Genomic DNA, 13,544 nt, shown 5'->3' on the forward strand with positions numbered 1-13,544 from the left:
GCTGAAGGGAGTTCTCATTTGCCTACTAATCTAACTTGTTATTGGAAGTAGCTGCACTGAAAAAGAAAAGCATCGCTAACTGGGATTTAAAATTCTTACCACACTCAGGTTTTGTTGCATAGATTCATTTTAGTCTCCTTAAGAGCTGATTCCAGTGAGTTGAATCAAATTCTGCAGAAGTCTGTATAAACTCTAAGGCTACAGATGGGAATATTCTTTTACCTTAGAAGCAATTTTAATGGGCATTTGTCATTTTACTGTTATTTTTCTCTTGTGGGAGATGCAAGAAAACAGCAGTACAAAGAAGCGTGGAGATAGCTTATTTTTATGCCCATGTTACTGCGAGAATATAGATTTTGCCAAAAAAAAAGTCCTTGTTTCTTTAGGGAGTGGAGAGAGAGTGCATTTGACCAAAACAGAGCTTCATTGCCATTCTGCTGAAAAGATTTTTTCAACACACACAGCTAACTCTGACCAAGTTCAGATAAGTTGTGTAGAAGCTTGTTTTTTTCCCCTTCTCCAGTGGGAGTGGCAACTAAAATCTGGACCTTTGCCACATCAGTTGTGCAATTCAGATCCCAGTATTTATAGAGACAAGATGGTCATTGCACCAGCATACTAATGCATTCAACTACCAGACTGGTCAATGTTAGCATTTTATAATTAAAGAAAAAATGCACGTTGGCAATAGAATATACAGGTAAAAGAGACAGTCTGATTACAGCATTACTTTTAATATAGCTGTCTATTTTGAGCAAGGGAGTTTGTTAATCCATTTTTAAAGTTTTTAACAGAATGAACGCTGGCTTTGTTTTCAGTATTCTTAAACAGCCTATGAAAATAAAGGCAAATGCCTCCACTATGCTGCTTTATTCCACTTCTTTCTGTGTCGCATGCATGGGTACAAGTGAACACTTTTTCCTGAGGATCAGATGTGCAAAAGAAATCTCTCACTAAAAATTAAGACTTTTCTCTAGTAAATATGAAAAAGAAAAAATCAAGTGCTTAATTTCAGGAAAACAAATCTAAAAGATGTTGCATTTATATTTAAAATAGTTCACTAGTTGAAAATATATGATGCTCCAACAAACATGCAAGTTTTTACTGAGTCTTTTCTTTCAGACAGTTACTTATAGAAATAGACATTCTAAAACAGACAGAAATGTTAAAAATAATCCCCAAACTAAACAACTAGAGTTCATTGTATTATTCTTCAGTTTCCCACACTGAAATTAACAAAGAAAAATCCTATTTGCCAAAGAGAAAGGCAGTGCAACACTATCATGAATTTAAAGTTCAATATTTTTAAAGTTTTTACCTTAAAATAATTTCTTAATTTAAATTTTATACAGCAAAAGAAAACAGAAATCCAAATGATGGCAACAACATTAAAAAAAATCTATGATGAGGCATAAATGCAACACTTTTTCTGTGGGAAAAATTATAATAATTTGCATACAACAGTAAAATAAGTTGTATTTATTTTCTTGGGAGATTTTTCCCTTTTGCATGGGAACACCCTTTGCAGCTTCTAAGCTTTGTGACTAATTACAGCCAGGGAAATTACTTAATTTTTTCTCCTCTCCTACTTTTACAGATTATTTAATATAACACAATGGCTCCTTGCTCTGTCAACAAGTTGTGAAGTCACTTGCTCAACCATTTTCCTCTTATTCCCGCTTTCATTCCTCTTCATCTCAGGTCCTGCTTAATTTTTTTGCATTTCCTGATTTTTATCTTGGGAAAACAAAAGGCAGCTGCACCAAGTTACATAAAACAGCAAAGTGACTCTGCTAGGTAGTGATTTGCAGGTTCTAAACAGTGAGTTGTGTGAAATGGAAAGGGGAGTGTCACGTTGCAAAGCTCTTTTCTCTCTCCCTCTTTCTACAGCTGTATTTCTAATCAGCAGAAGATACATCTTGCTTGGAGTCAACCCTTCTTTCTCCCTGCACATTCTTAACCTTCTATCTTATGCATGGATCACTGGTTAGCTTAGAAATGCACAGACACAAAAGGGGGAGCTGACATGTGAGGTTTGATGGCAATAATGGCTGTTTATAAGCCTAATCCATCACATTTAGTGGACACCTCCATTTTTGTCCCTCTGAAAAGGTATAAATAATAAAATGGTATAGCTTCAGCTCAGAGGTGCCTTGGTAAATATTTTAACTATTTACAAGTTCGCACCAATAACAAAAGAAGCATCTGTACCATCCACATAGAGGTCTCTGAATCATTAGAAGAGAACCCAGATGGTTCTTACAATTCGCCAACAATAAAATGTCATCATGACAGAGCTTTTGAAACATCATTTACATTGTTTTCATATGACATTGTCCAATATTGCAAACTCCCACCTTTTTCTTTCAAGAACATCTTAATAAAAATCCCCTTTGCTTTTTCAAAAAAAAGTTAAAAACAAGGATTGGTGAAGATAATTGGATATGTACATCTCTAAACTCAGGATACAGGGACCTCCTAACAAGAAATTTTCATGTTATATAACACAAATATTTAGATTAAGAATATTTTCTTTTTCACTCGCATATTACCTGGAGCACTTCAAGGTTAACTTTGTGTCAAAACCCTTCACAAGTTCAACCTGTCACTTGGCTACTTGGACAGGGTTTATGATTTGCTCTGATTTTACTGATGCAATGCCATGGTAAGAGAAGTACAATAACATATCATGCATAGTAGTAAAACGTGAGAGAAAATTCAGCAGAGACAAATTTAAACTAACTGGGTTCTCCAGTTAACTGCAGATAGACCATCTTGGAGAATAAAATGATATTTTTGCTGCACTTCACAAAGTGAACTGATCCCATATAAGAATTTCAACAGTATTATAGATATCAACTAAGATTTTCCAAAAAAAAAAAAGTAGTGATTTTGGGTGCCAAATTTGACCATGAAAGGGCCTAGATTTTTTAAAAATGTAAGTGCTCCTTTAAGATATCCCACGTTAAGTACCCAAACACTGAGGCACCCAAGATCTCTAGTCACTTTCAAAAGTCTTAGATGAGATCAGTAATCTACATAACACTCCAAATCACTGGTTCATGTTGAAAATCTAGACCACGTACATTATAAATCACATTGTGCTTTAAGGACCAAATTCTGCGAACACTTGTCCTGGGTAGTAACTTTATCCACAAGCAATGCTATTGGTTTCAGAGATAACTCATAGAAGTAATAGCAGGCATTCTTAATGATTAGCAGAAACAAGCTCTATGAAGAAAATTCAAATACAGAATCAGAAAACTTTTCTACTTCTTCCAGCTTTTAGATTCTACTTAACCTAATCTTTGCTCAGACCATTAGGAATCAATAAGTTAAAGTATACAAAGCTGGGCAATCTGATGTAAGAAAATTAGCATGGATAAAGAAAAAAGTAGAGTAAGTGCAACTGCATTTTGCTCTCCTCCACTCCCCTGCTTTTCAAGGAAGAAAGAAGGGAAAACTAAGATGCTTAATCAAACAAAAACATTATTTGCCAAACAGAAAATGATGGCATTTGAATACCTCTCATGCTAAAAACCATGCAAAATAGTTTGTAAGAAGTTAAGCATTTCAGAAGCAGCCCTTCAGTATCAGTGTGTCCCAATTCCAAAATTTGGTCAATAAAATTAACAGCCGTCTTTTGAATGGAATATCACACCTCTAAATGAGTTCAAGCTGATGCTGTTATTGTCCAGTGGAATGTGAGATTTACATTTCACAGCTCCTCACCAAAGTAATGAATGAATCTGATCTCGTAAACAAACAATTCCAGTTTCATGTTGTTTCAGTGGCCCTCCAACAATGTGCATTTGCCACAAAGAAAAATATTTATCATGTTTGTGCTCAGCTCCAAATCTAAATGGGACCATAATAAAACAACACCATAAAAACATTTTCACAGCTGAGTTTGCAATTTAATAAACAGATGCAAACAGCAGTGTTTGGAGGTCAATAGTTAAAATAAATGAAGGAAAGGTTCCCTCACATCACAATGGGAACAGCAGTCAAACTGGCTCCAGCAACATATAATACACTGTGGAGTATATATAGTACAGTGCTCTTGTATTTGTATCAAGCACTGCTCTTTGAAGTACATTGTTTACCTACTATCATCACATCAGTGTAAAAGCTGAAGCCCGATTTACTCGTTTCAAAATAAGGATAAGAAACAAAGCAAAAACAGCACCCTTTCCTCAACTTCAAAATATCAAAACGCAAAACGCCAGAAAACAAATGAATTCCCTGACCATCGAGTATTTTCAAGCACACAGCTCCTGTGGTCTGGACTAACATTTACCATTCCATTCTACTCCTTACTCTCCCCATTCTACGAAAAATACCATCAGCATTTCTCAGTGGAAAGGTTATTGTTTCATATAAAGCACTACAACCAGAACACAGAAAAGTGCAATTATGTCTTGTCACTGTGATAGATTTTAGGTGGAATTTTTCAAAAGTGCACATCGTTAGCACAGTTGTGGCTTCCATTGAAATCAATAGAAATTTTGCCCTTGACTTCAATGAGAGCAGAGTTAGGCCAATGCTAAGTGCTCCTGAAAATCTCACTTTTCATGCAGTATACTAAAATTACGTTTCAAAGCTTGCATGTGCAGTACTTTGTTGCAACTGTGTTCAATTCTTTGCAAAAACAGAGACAAATTTAATCATGAAGAATCAGAAATTTAACAAGAGTAAGCAAATCAGAAATTTAACAAGAGTTGGGTAATTTGGTGCTAAGCCTGATAGTCTCAGTACAGGATGTGAACACATTTGAGTGCCTATTTAAGACTCATTAGCTATTGAATACAATAGAAATGTGGGAGTACAGGATGAGATCTTTTATCTGCTACAGTAGGAGACATCTACACAGCATGAACCTAGATTTCCAAGCATAATTAAGAATATGTTTGTTCTTGCAGGTAGCATTAGAATTGTTTTTTGCCATTACTTCTTTGGTTTTTTCTTAACAATTATTAAAAAAATATTCTCATGGGTACACATGAACACGAATTTACATGGTATGTCAGTATTTTCAACAGCCACTTCGGGATATTAGACAAATGAGTAAATGTAACATTTAAAAAGTCTGCAATATAGACCAGGCCATGTTCCTATTAATTAGATGGATTCTGGTTACAAATTAAGTCCCTAATTTGCAAATGTTTATAGACATGCCTAACTGTAAGAATCTGAATAGGCACATTGATTTTTAAGGTCACTGATCAGGTCTTTGGGGTGGGTGTTGTGTATGTATATCAAAGATGAATGACATAAAATATTGTATTTGCTGGGCCTATCACATAAGACCCATTTCTGATAGGCGTACTTCATTAGGCAGCCAGGGTATAAGATGCTTTACCTTGACATTTAGTTTTCTTACTTTGAAGTCTATCTGTCATGAAATGATAATATGTGTGTGTGTGTGTGTGTGTGTGTGTACCTATCTATATCTATATGTATATATATAAAATAAACTAGCCAAACATTAAAAAAACACATAATCTATTATTTTTCTTAAAGGCCTAAGTAAGACAGTTTTTGCATTACATTTTTAGGATATCTTAACATTCTGACTAAAAGTGTTTGTCAGGTTTTTCACCCTTCCCTTAATGCTCATTGTTTAAAGCTGGGGGAGGGGTGCAATTTAAATTTGGTTCACACAGCCAAACCAAGTTCTGAAAATTCAAGGGGCTTGCTACTTTGTAGGAACAGTCCATATGTTTGCTTACTTTCAGCTTAATATTTATTCCAGTATTGATATCAACTGTCCAATTACTGTTTATGTAAAATAATCCTCTCTATCTTATTTATAAACTCTCCAAAATAGCAGCTTTTAATTGAAACACTGGGTCTGATCCAGAGACTTTGCTTGAGTAAGGACTATAGGATTTGGCCTAATGACAGATTTCTAAGTATAGCAATAGGAAGCTAAGAAACTGTCTTATAAATTTTAAACACAGAAGATGCCTATTTTGTTTGCTATTAACAGCCTCTTATGATGTGAGAGGGTACTTTTACATCATATTGTTACTGATTTAATGGTTTTCCTTTGACTTTCCAATGGGTCTTCCTTATAATATAAACACGTATCAGTATCCCTAGTGCAATTGGCTCGACAGATAATCTATAGCACTGATAAGAACAGGGAGGGGATACCTTTACAGAGGAGAGCTCATAGGCATTCTGGAAAGTCTTCTCTAAGATTAAACATATTGAGAATCTCATGAAGGGGAATGCTCATGGTGTCAGCCACACGTTGAGTGCTGCAAATATGTTTTAACACAGAGGTTTTGGATAAAGACAGAAAGCATAGTATGACAAGTGAACCATTTTAAAATTTTGCTTAAGTTACAGCTCATTATCCTATGCTCTGTTTGGGATAATGATGAAGTAACACTACTCAAGATGAAAGCTGAGAATCAGACTATGATTCCCTTACCCATACCCCTAACCCCATGGACTTTGGTAGGGCTGCACTGATGAGTAACTACTTGTTATTCTGCATAAGGAATTTACAGTTGAGTTCTGACTTAAGTTTAAATTTTTTTGGTTATCTAGGAAAGCTAAATTCAGCAGGTGGAAAGAGCTTTTAAGAGGTGAAAACCAGCTTTTAATTCACTTCTATATGATATGTATCACCCTGTTCCATGCACATTCCCACTGATTTCAAATACACTAATTGTAGAATATGCTACTCCACATGCTGAGGATGCTAATTCTAAATTGTTGACAGTTTTAGTCTCCTTCCTCACAAAGGAATAAAGCAAGTTATTTTAAATTATGCAATATTTATACTTAAAATATGGATTACAACAAAGGGCCATGGAGAATGAATTGAATTTCCTTAGAGGGTATTTTAAATACAATCAAGCTGATGATACTATATTAAACTATTAATTACAAATTGCTCTAGTATACTAAGGAAAAGCCAGGTAATAAACTGTTTCTCTGGTGGTTATTTAGGCTAATACAAAGCCTACTCAGTAAAATAGGTGAATTTTTTTTTTCATAGTTTCATAGTTGGTAGGGTCGGAAGGGACCTGAGCAGATCATCAAGTCCGACCCCCTGCCATGGCAGGAAAGAGTACTGGGGTCAAACGACCCTGGTGAGGTGTTCATCCAGTCTCCTCTTAAAGACCCCAGGGTAGGAGCCAGCACCACTTCTTTTGGAAGTTGGTTCCAGATCGTAGCCGCCCTGACAGTAAAGTAGCGCCTCCTGATATCTAGCCTGAATCTACCCTCTGCCAGCTTGTGACTGTTATTCCTGGTCACTCCTGGCAGTGCTTGGGGGAACAGGGACTCTCCCAATGCCTGCTGGTCGCCTCTGACTAGTTTGTAAACGGCCACTAGGTCCCCCCTCAGTCTTCTCTTGTGGAGGCTGAACAGGTTCAGGTCCCATTTTAAATTAATGAGCTTTGGATCAGGCTCTTATGGATGCAAATGTTTCATTCAAATGTTGTTTCAGTGCAACTCTGCTAATTATTAAATGGCATCAAATTGTAGCCGAAACCAACTAATATTTGTAAGGCATAAGCATCAACTGTTTGTTCTTGGACAAGTGGCTACTGCCCTACTAACTTTTTCTTTGAAGGTAGTGTTTTTGTAAGGGTGAGATCTGCAGAAGGAATATTTTTGCTCCCATTGAAGTCAATGGTAAATTCCAATTGACTTCAGTGGATGCATCTATACATCACTGTACAGCAATGTTGCTACAGTGCTGGGCCTTAGTACTTCCTTTTGGAAGTAGTAAAGCACAGCACAGTACGGGTGAATACTGTACTGTGCACATGACACATGGGTAGATTTCACCGCTACATCACTGGAGCAGTACACTATACCCAGGGAGCATGCTGCAACAGCAACATAGCTAGCAATCATGTGTAAACACACGTGATCGCAACGGTGACATAACGCGTTGCTACATTATGGTAGAACGACATGTAGACGTGCCTATGAGAGAGAGAAGGAGCCACCAGGCTCCAAAGCTCCCAGGCTAATCAAAGGCTCAGCGGCCCCAGGTCCGAAGCCCCAAGGAGCCCGCCAGAAATCTCCCTTACCCAGGTATGTTGGGAAGGGAGGGGCAGAGAACTCCTGTGCTGCTATAAAGAAGAGCCCGGGACAGGAAAGTTGGAGGAGCACAGAACCGGAAAGAGGAGGAGGGGGAGGCGGAGGAGCGAGCCGGCACACGCTGCACGGAACTCTGAAAGCGACATGGAGTGCTGGTAGGAGACTCTTACAGAGAGTAAAAATCCCAGCGGGAGTTTAGAGCCAAGTCTACTGGCCCTGCCAGGCCTAGAACTGTTTGTTTACCTGCCAGGAGCTGGTGGAGGCCAGCAGGGAGAATGGTACTGTAATAACCCTAATAGAGGGTTACTGTTGACTTTCATGGTACCATAAAGCATGTAAAAGTGGCACACGCCAATAAGATGGACTCAAGGTGCGAAAAGAAATTGGAGCGATCTCCACAGGAGGTTCTCAGAGGGAGAGAGAGAGCCGCCAAAGAGGGACTGACCACATGAAGGTCAATTTTGGTTTAGATCGTAGCTGCAAACAGCAGGAGCAGTGACACAGGCCTGGAGAGTCTTCTCTGTTTTCTTGTTTTCTTTTTGGCCTTTTGTTGGTTGTTTGAGAGGAACAGAGGACATGTGGCCAGACCAGCTGGCTGGCCAGAACCTGGTGTAGGGGTGGCAGAGCCCTCAGGAACACGGGACCCTGCGGGATGTCGGTGAGACTACTAATTGGACTACATGTGCAGGTACATGAACCAACTCCATTAACATCAAGTCATGGCAGGTGAAATGTGGGCATGTAGATTGTCAATTAGAACCAATAACACCCTAGTCAAGTGGCAGGCAGCACCCTACAGGTCTACAAGGGACTGAAATACTTGACAGTGCCCAATGAGATATGAATTAAAGCACTCAAATTCTCCACTGTTCTACAATCCTGAGTGTCCAGCTTTGTTGAAACTTCTGGTGACCTGTGAGAATCACAGAATCAAAGAAGTGTCGGGCTTAAAAGGACCTAAAGACGTTGTCTAGTTTAACCCCTTGCACTAAGGCAAGTAAAATATACCTATGCCAACCCTGACAGGCCTTTGTCTAACCCATTCTTTAGAACCCCCAATCAAAGTAATTAAAACTTTTTTTTTTCCTCACTATCTAATGTATATCACCTTTGCTGCAAATTAGGCTGATTTATTCATGTGTTTCCCCCAGGATTCATAAAGAACAATTGATTGTTGTCTTTCTTACAACGTTACACATATAAGAAGACTTGGGCCTCTGTTCAGCTAAAGGATCTGATGCATGATTCCCAAAGTCACTGTTCCTGCTATGCTACACAAGCATGGCAGAAAGTACGACTGTGGGATCAGACATCAGATCCCCATTGTGCCATACTGCTTGTACAGAGGAAGCCTGGGATCATGATCCTGGGCTCCCCCTATGCTCGCAATTAGGAAGCCAGTCAACTGATCCATGCTTCCAGCCTCAGGATCATACTAGAGTCAATGACTGGTATGCACACCTGTGGCTGGAAGTGGTAGCTGATCAGGGCTCCCATCCCCAAGGAGTCCTTGACTCCAGAGCACCTCAGAGTCTGTGATTGTCAGTCAGCTGACTGGCACTCCAAGCCTGAGGAGCGCATGGATGTCACAGGTTCCCATGTGCTCCTGATCCTGGAGTGATCAGCCTGGCCACATGTGCAATTTAAGGTGTGATGGGAACCAGCGACCAAGTTATTACATTTTCATTTTTTTTGTTTTATGGTGCTATTAATTGCATTAATATGTGGTCACATTACTACTTAAGAAGCAATTAGCTGGTTAATCACATTTTAAGTGCAAAGTCTGCCAGGGGCCTTATGGTCACCCTCGGTCTTCTCTTTTCTAGACTAAATGAAAATATTTCATAGGAACATAGGTCACACAAAGACTACTGGGATCATCACATCCAGTTTCCTATGACCACAGATGTCCATGTAATAAATTTTGTTCGGGGTTGGCAAGAACTTCTTCTCATCACTTGCACAAGCTATAGGGATAAAGTCCCCCAATTACATGCTTGGGACCTTTAGTAAAAATCAAAACAAACAATCCCCAACCACATCTGTTCCCATGCCCCTTCCCCCCACTGCCCAGTCCCACAATCGATCAAGAAAGAGAACAGGTGAATCCAGGGAAATGTGGGCAGATGATCCATGGAAAATGACCACAGTCCCATACTACAGGGGAAGACAAAAAAAACCAAGAGCCTTTGTCGGCGGGGGAAAATTCCTTCATAAACTCAAATCTGATGATCAGTTTAACCCTAAGTGCATGAGCAAAATCCACAGCCAGCCACCAGAGAGGTTTCTCAGTAACATTTGGAGCATCAGTGCACCTAAGTAAATCTCCCATCTCTAAGCCCTGGGCAATATTCAGTGTTCCTGATAAATGAAAAAAAAAATCCAGAAGCCAAGTAATACAGTCAAAGGGAAAAAAATTCTTTATGCCTTGCAGGCAACCAGCACAAGTCCCGAAGCATGGTATTACAATGTAATACAGTGCAATAAATATGGTAAGTAGTTCCCTCTATTCTGCATGGGTGAGAGCACAGCTGGAGTCCGGTGTCCTGTTCTGGGCCTCCCACTACAGAAAGGATGTAAACAAGTTGGACAGAGTCCCTCAGAGGGCAATGAAAATGGTGAGGGGGCTGGGGGACATGATACATTTAGAGAGGCTGAGGGAACTGGGCTTATTTAGTTTGCAGAAAAGAAGACTGAGGGGGGATTTGACAGCAGCCTTTAACTACCTTGAAGGGGGCTTCAAAGAGGATAGACCTGGACTGTTTTCAGTGGTGGCAGATGACAGAACAAGGCTATAAGCTAGAAAAGGGAACCTAGTTTAGAAAGAAAATCACCACTCCCCAGCCTGGTCTTTCTTTCCACAAAGACCATGTTTTTTTAACTTCTTTCCATTCTTGTTGCTCTCTGGATCCTCTCCAGTTTTTCTAGACCTTTCTTAGTGTGATGTCCCAAACTGGATACAACTGGTATCAATTGTGGCAAACTGTGATGATCTTTTTATGATGTAACTGGTTAAGCATAGGTCAGCATGCTCTGCACTTTATGCACCTGCTCAAGAAATAATGTGTGTTATAGCTTCAAATACAGACCCTGGGTCTCTGGCTCAAGCTACAGAAACCTGTACTTTGAGTTCTGGGTACCCATAGTTAAATTTCTGAAATTTTAGTCAGGTTGGTGTTTATTACATAGACATTCTAACTATAGAAAACCAACTGAGACTGCAAACTAATCTCCTAATGGAAACCATGCTAGATATGTCTAAAAATTATTTTAAAAAATAATTATATAAATTAAGCTCTAGGTATATTTGCATGGATAAAACTTTGCATGATTCATTTGTGTGTGATTTCAGTTGTGACATTTCACTTTTTCAACAAGTGTTTGAAAAAGCCTTGTTTTCAAACAGAGACACGTGTGAATACAATTAAGAATTTTTCATGCAAAGCAGCCTACAAGTAGAAGATGGCATATAGTCACATTTGCACTTCTCCAATATTAGGTTTACTTGACACAAAACCAGTACCTAGGCAAAAATTAGAGCAGTCTGAGTGGACTGAATTGTCTGATAATGGCTTCAGAATTGATACCATAATGACTGGCTTAATTAATATAGGGGAGAGAAAAACCCCATTCCTGTTTTGCTAGCCAGGCTCCCTATGCTAGATGAGGTGTGAGGACAGAGCGCTGCCTGAGGACTCCTCATGCACTAAGATAATTTCCTCCTGGGCTGAATATGCCAGATGCCCAGTCAGATCAACCAGTAATGTCACAAAACAGCTTCACTGCACTGGAGGAACTGGCTGTAATGTTATAACAATGTGCAGGTCAGTCATTGCAAATACGGTTGCGTTAGGCAAAGTACTCTCTTTACTGGCAGTCCTAGGAGAGAGAACCACAGCCAAGGGGGGTATCTGTATGTCCCTTCCAGGAACAGGAGGCCTAAAACAACATGGGCTTCAGAAATTTCAAACACTGTAAAATGTACAGATCTATTCCCAGGCAATAACTGAAGGAATTCCCAAAAGCAGGACTGAGAAGCATGGTCATGCACAGTCTTCTGCAAATACAGCAGGCCCAATCCTCATTTCTGACTAACCAATGTATAGTTTTCAATTTCTTCCATGAAACCAGTATTTGGTCACTGAAGGTGCTCATTTACATAGTAATAAACTCATTTTAATTAAATTCTTACAAAAAGTAAGATTGATTTTTGTAGAAATATACTGGAGTTATCACCAGTAACACTGAAATACTGAGGACCTTAAATCTGGTCAAATATTCCCTCCAGCTGACACAGTCCTTCCTTTCCTCCTCACTTTTCCAGTTTTGAAATATCCGTAAGGCAAATTTGGATGTTTCTTCACTGCATGCATATTCAGTGTTATATAGGATGCTTCCCCTTCAGTTTACATTAGCTTGTGGGCTAATGGATGAGATAAGCTGTCTTAGATTCTGTTTCCTGTATGCTAGAGGTCTCATTGTGTGACTTTTGGGCAAATTAAGTTCTCTGTGCCTCAGTTTGCCTACCATTACATTATAATTAATAAGAAACTTTTGTGAGGCTTACTTTAGGAATGCTTGTAAACCTCTTTGTGGTTTTAGAGAAGTTCAGTTGTCATATTGCTAATTATGTGAAACATAGGAGAAACAGCATTAATTCAAGTGTACCTAGCCATGACAGTATAGTCCATATACAAGCACTTTATCCACGTATGTTTTATAAATGTAATTCACTGGTTGTGAGCAAGTGAAATGTTTTAAATTAAATGTTTGCAAACTGAGCAGCCCCTCTGCTGTCCATTTCATTGCTCTTCTGTATTCTTGTTTGTTGCTGTGTGCCTGCCAAGTTCATCTAATCAAACACAACTATCTGAGTGTACTCAAAGTAAGTGGGAGTATTTATGAACCCAGTCCGCTGTAGGAACTCTGAAAGAATACAGACATGGAAATATTTAGTATGGATAGCTTAGAGGGAATTAGAAAGTGGCATTTTCTTGCTTGTTGTCTGGTCTGTGGGAAAATGAGGTTACAAAGACAGCCACTCATTACTCAATGCCTAAAATAATGTTAAAATCTTAATAACTGTGCAATCTTAATTCAGCCTTTTTGTATATGGGCATTATATACAATTCATGAGCAGTGAAATGTAGTTAGCTGTGTTAGTCTAAAGCAGTGGTCACCAACCAGTGGATCTCAATTGACCAGTAGATTTCAGAGCCTCTTGGAGTCAATCCGAGGTTGGGGTGGGGGGCTGAGTGTCCATGTATATGCACATGTGCACCCCATCCCCCGCCAAACAGGTCAGTCCATGGGGGAGGGACGGGGCAGGGGCTTGAGGCCCCTGAAGTGAGGGATAGTGCTGCAGAGACAGGAGCAGGGGTAAACTGAGTGAGGCCCCAGCCTGGTTGGTGGTAGGAGGGTTCATAGATTCATAGATGTAGGGTCAGAAGGGACCTAAGTAGATCATCAAGTCT

The sequence above is a fragment of the Gavialis gangeticus genome, unplaced genomic scaffold, assembly GCF_001723915.1.
Source record: "Gavialis gangeticus isolate Ggan-Ray unplaced genomic scaffold, GavGan_comp1, whole genome shotgun sequence".
In the NCBI taxonomy this organism is placed as follows: domain Eukaryota; kingdom Metazoa; phylum Chordata; order Crocodylia; family Gavialidae; genus Gavialis; species Gavialis gangeticus.